Source organism: Syngnathus scovelli, unplaced genomic scaffold (genome assembly GCF_024217435.2).
Source record: "Syngnathus scovelli strain Florida unplaced genomic scaffold, RoL_Ssco_1.2 HiC_scaffold_220, whole genome shotgun sequence".
Lineage (NCBI taxonomy): Eukaryota > Metazoa > Chordata > Actinopteri > Syngnathiformes > Syngnathidae > Syngnathus > Syngnathus scovelli.
The window spans coordinates 1-7,500 of NW_026061315.1; positions in this window are offsets into that span (position 1 = coordinate 1).

A 7,500-nucleotide genomic window follows, 5' to 3' on the forward strand; every position below is an offset into this window, starting at 1 on the left:
TTCTAAGTGCCATCGGCTCTTCCGCCGTAAGGTGTCCGACTCGGCCGGTTCCCCTAGTCGGCCAAATAATGTGACAATTCGGCCTCTCGCTCTGGAAGTCCGGCCAACTTCTGCGAATATTTTCTAAGTGCCATCGGCTCTTCCGCCGTAATGTGTCCGACTCGGCCGGTTCCTCCGGTCGGCCTGAACGAGCGAAAATTCGGCCTCTTCCCCTGGAGGTCCTGTCAAGTTTAACGAATATTTTCTAAGTGCCATCGGCTCTTCCGCCGTAAGGTGTCCGACTCGGCCGGTTCCTCCGGTCGGCCTGAACGAGCGAAAATTCGGCCTCTTCCCCTGGAGGTCCTGTCAAGTTTAACGAATATTTTCTAAGTGCCATCGGCTCTTCCGCCGTAAGGTGTCCGACTCGGCCGGTTCCTCCGGTCGGCCTGAACGAGCGAAAATTCGGCCTCTTCCCCTGGAGGTCCTGTCAAGTTTAACGAATATTTTCTAAGTGCCATCGGCTCTTCCGCCGTAAGGTGTCCGACTCGGCCGGTTCCTCCGGTCGGCCTGAACGAGCGAAAATTCGGCCTCTTCCCCTGGAGGTCCTGTCAAGTTTAACGAATATTTTCTAAGTGCCATCGGCTCTTCCGCCGTAAGGTGTCCGACTCGGCCGGTTCCTCCGGTCGGCCTGAACAAGCGAAAATTCGGCCTCTTCCCCTGGAGGTCCTGTCAAGTTTAACGAATATTTTCTAAGTGCGAACGGCTCTTCCGCCGTAAGGTGTCCGACCCGGCCGGTTCCTCCGGTCGGCCCGAACGAGCGAAAATTCGGCCTCTTCCCCTGGAGGTCCTGTCAAGTTTAACGAATATTTTCTAAGTGCCATCGGCTCTTCCGCCGTAAGGTGTCCGTCTCGGCCGGTTCCTCCGGTCGGCCTGAACGAGCGAAAATTCGGCCTCTTCCCCTGGAGGTCCTGTCAAGTTTAACGAATATTTTCTAAGTGCCATCGGCTCTTCCGCCGTAAGGTGTCCGACTCGGCCGGTTCCTCCGGTCGGCCTGAACAAGCGAAAATTCGGCCTCTTCCCCTGGAGGTCCGTTCAAGTTTAACGAATATTTTCTAAGTGCCATCGGCTCTTCCGCCGTAAGGTGTCCGACTCGGCTGGTTCCCGATGTCGGCCAGAACAAGTGGAAACTCGGCCTCTTCCCCTGGAGGTCAGTTGAAGTTTAACGAATATTTTCAAAGTGCCAACGGCTGCTCCGCCGTAAAGCGTCCGACTCGGCTGGTTCCCGATGTCGGCCAGAACAAGTGAAAATTCGGCCTCTTCCCCTGGAGGTCCGTTCAAGATTAACGAATATTTTCTAAGTGCCAACGGCTGCTCCGCCGTAAAGCGTCCGACTCGGCTGGTTCCCGATGTCGGCCAGAACAAGTGAACATTCGGCCTCTTCCCCTGGAGGTCCGTTCAAGATTAACGAATATCTTCTAAGTGCCAACGGCTCTTGCGCCGAAAAGCGTCCGCCTGGGCTGGTTCCTGATGTCGGCCAGAACAAGTGAAAATTCGGCCTCTTCCCCTGGAGGTCCGTTCAAGATTAACGAATATTTTCTAAGTGCCAACGGCTCTTGCGCCGAAAAGCGTCCGCCTCGGCTGGTTCCCGCGGTCGGACACAAAATGTGTCAATTCGGCCTCTCTGAGGTACCAGGGGTGGGCTTTATGTACTTGGTCCCCCCACTTAGTGTACTCATCACTTTACCCCCCTTTCGCAAAATATAGTCGGCACGTATGTGCAGAACTGTTTATTTTCATTTTAAAAATTGTCTAAGTGCCAGCGGAAGCTGTCACACGAACTGTCCGAGCTACCACGGTGCCCATCCCGGGCAGTGACGGCAAAAGGCCGATGTGTGTTTATGGAAGTCTGAATAATTTCTAAGTGCCAACGGCTGCTCCGCCGTAAAGTGTCCGCCTCGGCTGGTTCCCTTGGTCGGCCAGAACAAGTGAAAATTCGGCCTCTTCCCCTGGAGGTCCGGAACATTTTGGCGAATATTTCCTAAGTGCCAACGGCTGCTCCGCCGTAAAGTGTCCGCCTCGGCCGGTTCACCCGGTCGGCCAGAACAAGTGAAAATTTGGCCTCTTCCCCTGGAGGTCCGGAACATTTTGGCGAATATTTCCTAAGTGCCAACGGCTGCTCCGCCGTAAAGTGTCCGACTCGGCTGGTTCCCGATGTCGGCCAGAACAAGTGAAAATTCGGCCTCTTCCCCTGGAGGTCCGTTCAAGATTAACGAATATTTCCTAAGTGCCAACGGCTGCTCCGCCGTAAAGCGTCCGACTCGGCTGGTTCCCGATGTCGGCCAGAACAAGTGAAAATTCGGCCTCTTCCCCTGGAGGTCCGTTCAAGATTAACGAATATTTCCTAAGTGCCAACGGCTGCTCCGCCGTAAAGCGTCCGACTCGGCTGGTTCCCGATGTCGGCCAGAACAAGTGAAAAATCGGCCTCTTCCCCTGGAAGTCCGGCCGAGTTAAGGCAAATATTTCCTAAGTGCCAACGGCTGCTCAGCCTTAAAGTGTCCGACTCGGCTGGTTCCCGATGTCGGCCAGAACAAGTGAAAATCCGGCCTCTTCCCTGGAAGTCCGGCCGAGTTAAGGCAAATATTTCCTAAGTGCCAACGGCTGCTCAGCCTTAAAGTGTCCGACTCGGCTGGTTCCCGATGTCGGCCAGAACAAGTGAAAATCCGGCCTCTTCCCCTGGAAGTCCGGCCGAGTTAAGGCAAATATTTCCTAAGTGCCAACGGCTGCTCAGCCTTAAAGTGTCCGACTCGGCTGGTTCCCGATGTCGGCCAGAACAAGTGAAAATCCGGCCTCTTCCCCTGGAAGTCCGGCCGAGTTAAGGCAAATATTTCCTAAGTGCCAACGGCTGCTCAGCCGTAAAGTGTCCGACTCGGCTGGTTCCCGATGTCGGCCAGAACAAGTGAAAATCCGGCCTCTTCCCCTGGAAGTCCGGCCGAGTTAAGGCAAATATTTCCCAAGTGCCAACGGCTGTTCCGCCGTAAAGGGTCCGACTCGGCTGGTTCCCGATGTCGGCCAGAACAAGTGAAAATCCGGCCTCTTCCCCTGGAAGTCCGGCCGAGTTAAGGCAAATATTTCCTAAGTGCCAACGGCTGTTCCGCCGTAAAGGGTCCGACTCGGCTGGTTCCCGATGTCGGCCAGAACAAGTGAAAAATCGGCCTCTTCCCCTGGAAGTCCGGCCGAGTTCGGCGAATAGTTCCTAAGTGCCAACGGCTGCTCCGCCGTAAAGAGTCCGACTGGGCTGGTTCCCGATGTCGGCCAGAACAAGTGAAAATCCGGCCTCTTCCCCTGGAAGTCCGGCCGAGTTAAGGCAAATATTTCCTAAGTGCCAACGGCTGTTCCGCCGTAAAGGGTCCGACTCGGCTGGTTCCCGATGTCGTCCAGAACAAGTGAAAAATTGGCCTCTTCCCCTGGAAGTCCGGCCGAGTTCGGCGAATATTTCCCAAGTGCCAACGGCTGTTCCGCCGTAAAGAGTCCGACTCGGCTGGTTCCCGATGTCGGCCAGAACAAGTGAAAATTCGGCCTCTTCCCCTGGAGGTCCGTTCAAGTTTGGGGAATATTTTCTAAGTGCCAACGGCTGCTCCGCCTTAAAGCGTCCGACTCGGCTGGTTCCCGATGTCGGCCAGAACAAGTGAAAATCCGGCCTCTTCCCCTGGAAGTCCGGCCGAGTTAAGGCAAATATTTCCTAAGTGCCAACGGCTGCTCAGCCTTAAAGGGCCCGACTCGGCTGGTTCCCGATGTCGGCCAGAACAAGTGACAATTCGGCCTCTTCCCCTGGAGGTCTTTTCAAGTTTAACGAATATTTTCTAAGTGCCAACGGCTGCTCCGCCTTAAAGCGTCCGACTCGGCTGGTTCCCGATGTCGGCCAGAACAAGTGACAATTCGGCCTCTTCCCCTGGAGGTCCTTTCAAGTTTAACGAATATTTTCTAAGTGCCAACGGCTGCTCCGCCTTAAAGAGTCCGACTCGGCTGGTTCCCGATGTCGGCCAGAACAGGTGAAAATTCGGCCTCTTCCCCTGGAGGTCCGTTCAAGTTTGGCGAATATTTTCTAAGTGCCAACGGCTGCTCCGCCTTAAAGTGTCCGACTCGGCTGGTTCCCGATGTCGGGCAGAACAAGTGACAATTCGGCCTCTTCCCCTGGAAGTCCGGCCGAGTTTGGCGAATATTTTCTAAGTGCCAACGGCTGCTCCGCCGTAAAGAGTCCGACTCGGCTGGTTCCCGATGTCGGCCAGAAAAAGTGACAATTCGGCCTCTTCCCCTGGAGGTCCTTTGAAGTTTAGCGAATATTTTCTAAGTGCCAACGGCTCTTGCGCCGAAAAGCGTCCGCCTCGGCTGGTTCCCGCGGTCGGCCGTAATAGGCGAAAATTCGGCCTCTTCCCCTGGAGCGACCTCCAAATTTGGGCGAAATTTTTCTAAGTGCCTAAAGGTACCAGGGGTTTGGGTACCAGGGGTGCAGTACGAACTGGTCTTTTGTCAACCCATGTACTTTTTCTAGAGTACATGGGTTGGTCCCCCCACTTAGTGTACTCATCACTTTACCCCCCTTTCGCAAAATATAGTCAGAACGAGCATGGGGGACGCAATTGTTTTCCATGCAAATCAATTGGGCCTGGTCCGAGCGCTGGTAACGGCCGCCAGCAAGCGTCCCCTGCTCGGATAGCAGAACTGAAGAAGGCACGGCACTTCCAGAGAGAGAGAGAAAATTTTCTAAGTGCCACATTTCTCAAAAATTTTCAAAGTGCCACATCTCTCAAAAAATTTCTAAGTGCCACATCTCTCAAAAACTTTCTAAGTGCCACATCTCTGAAAAACTTTCTAAGTGCCACATCTCTGAAAAAACTTTCTAAGTGCCACGTCTCTGAAAAACTTTCTAAGTGCCACAGCACGGCTGTGAAATATTCAAAGTCCTACAGGCATTGGCAGAATGCGCGGACGGCCGTCTGCTCCCGGCGGCCGCCGCGAAGCTACTACCCCCTCCCGGGGACGGCTGTCTGCTCCCGGCAGCCGTCCTTACCCCCCTCCCCCGTTTGCACCGCCTGAAGTTAGACCCGCCTTGGTAGGGCCCCCACCGGCCCCGGCTCGCCGGCGTTGGGTGGACGGTTCCTGCCCACTTGCGGGTCCCGGTCGCTTGGCAACCGACCGGGGAGGACCAGCCGCCTCCTTAAACACAGGCTGGAAGGGAAATCCGATCAAGCTACGGAGGACCGGCCGCCTCCTTAAACACAGGCCGGAAGGGAAATCCGATCAAGCTACGGAGGACCGGTCGCCTCCCTAAACACAGGCCGGGCAAAAATCTGCGAATGGGCCCGTCAAGGGTAGTGGGTCATCCAAGGAGGGAGGTACCGGCCGCCTCCTTAAACACAGGCCGGGCAAAAATCTGCGAATGGCCCGTCAAGGGTAGAAGGTCATCCAAGGAGGGAGGTACCGGCCGCCTCCTTAAACACAGGCCGGGCAAAAATCTGCGAATGGCCCGTCAAGGGTAGAAGGTCATCCAAGGAGGGAGGTACCGGCCGCCTCCTTAAACACAGGCCGGGCAAAAATCTGCGAATGGCCCGTCAAGGGTAGAAGGTCATCCAAGGAGGGAGGTACCGGCCGCCTCCTTAAACACAGGCCGGGCAAAAATCTGCGAATGGCCCGTCAAGGGTAGAAGGTCATCCAAGGAGGGAGGTACCGGCCGCCTCCTTAAACACAGGCCGGGCAAAAATCTGCGAATGGCCGGTCAAGGGTTGTTGGTCATCCAAGGAGGGAGGTACCGGCCGCCTCCTTAAACACAGGCCGGGCAAAAATCTGCGAACGGCCCGTCAAGGGTTCTGTCTCATCCAAGAAAGGGGTACCGGCCGCCTCAGAGGCCGGAGCGAAGGGGGCGAAAGGCTGTCGATGGGGAAGGATCGGGGCCACGGCTAATCTAGCGATGCCCGCGTCGGGCGGTCACTCCGACGAATGAGCGGGGCCGAATCCGGCGCGAGGCGGCCTTCAGGCACGTGGTTCGAGACGACCTCACCCGGCTCTAGCCCGGAGGATCGGAGGCAACGGCCGTCTCCTTAAGCTAAGGCCGGACGAAAATCTGCGGATGCGGTCCATCCAAGGCAGACGGAGGTACCGGCCGCCTCGGTAAACAAAGCCCGGGCAAAAATCTGCGAACGGCCCGTCAAGGGTTCTGTCTCATCCAAGAAAGGGGTACCGGCCGCCTCAGAGGCCGGAGCGAAGGGGGCGAAAGGCTGTCGATGGGGAAGGATCGGGGCCACGGCTAATCTAGCGATGCCCGCGTCGGGCGGTCACTCCGACGAATGAGCGGGGCCGAATCCGGCGCGAGGCGGCCTTCAGGCACGTGGTTCGAGACGACCTCACCCGGCTCTAGCCCGGAGCGAAAAAAACACTCTTATAACCTGACCGACATGCGCCCATGACCCGCCTTGGTAGGGCCCCCACCGGCCCCGGCTACCGCCGGCGTTGGGTGGACGGTTCCTCCCCACTTGCGGGTCGCACTCCAGCGCTACGGCCGCCGCGCGAGCGCGCGCCCCGCGCCGCCCGCGCAGGCCTAGCGCGAACCGTACGGCAGCGAAACCGAGACGCCCCGGCTCAACCTCACCCAGAGGCCATCCACGGAGGCCGAGCGCGCGATCCGACTTGCGGCACGCCACGTGGGCGTCCGCCGGCCGCGCCGGTCGACCGCGAAACCGATTTCTCAAAGACCAAGCCCGAGTCCCAACCTCCGCACATATCCGCACACGCCTTCCCGACCACCGCGAAGCGGGAGGCGTCTATCGTGGCCGCCGGGGCGTATGACCCCTCCGCGTGAGGCGTGCGGGCTCGGGGGGGCCGCAACGACCGAGTCTGACTCGGACGGGGCGCAGCTTCCCTCCCGGTCGCAGCATCAGCGCCGAACGCGCGACGTCACCAGCCCCCCGGAACGGTTCGTCGGGAGCGCGGCAATGGCCCACATCTCACCTCGCCAGCCGGCCGCAGCGGGCCGCGCCGAACCGAGTCTGACTCGGGGTGCGCACAGTCCCGTCTGGGTCACGGAGGCGACGAGCTGTGACCGCCACCGTCGCCCCTTCGTCCTTCCGGATCCCCCCAGCGCCGGCAAAACTCCGCATCCTGGCCGCATCGCGTGACCGGGCGGGCCGCAACGACCGAGTCTGACTCGGACGGGGCGCAGCTTCCCGCCTCGGGCCATCGCAAAGCGTGCCTCGCGCGGGCAAAGTCGCCGGCGCAGCGCCGCGCCCCTCGACAAGAGCGAGCCTCAGCCGGGCCGCGACGACCGAGTCTGACTCGGACGGAGCGCAGCTTCCCGCCTGGGTCACCGCTAGTCGCCGGGCCGACGGCGCCCATCCCCGGACCCCGCCGTTCCCTCGCGGTTTATCCTAAGCCGCCTGCCTTAGCCCAACCGACGTGCCAACCCCCCGTTGCCGAGTTCGCTCTTCCCGAGCCGCGTCCCCCCGACAATTCCGTCCGTGACCGTCCCGC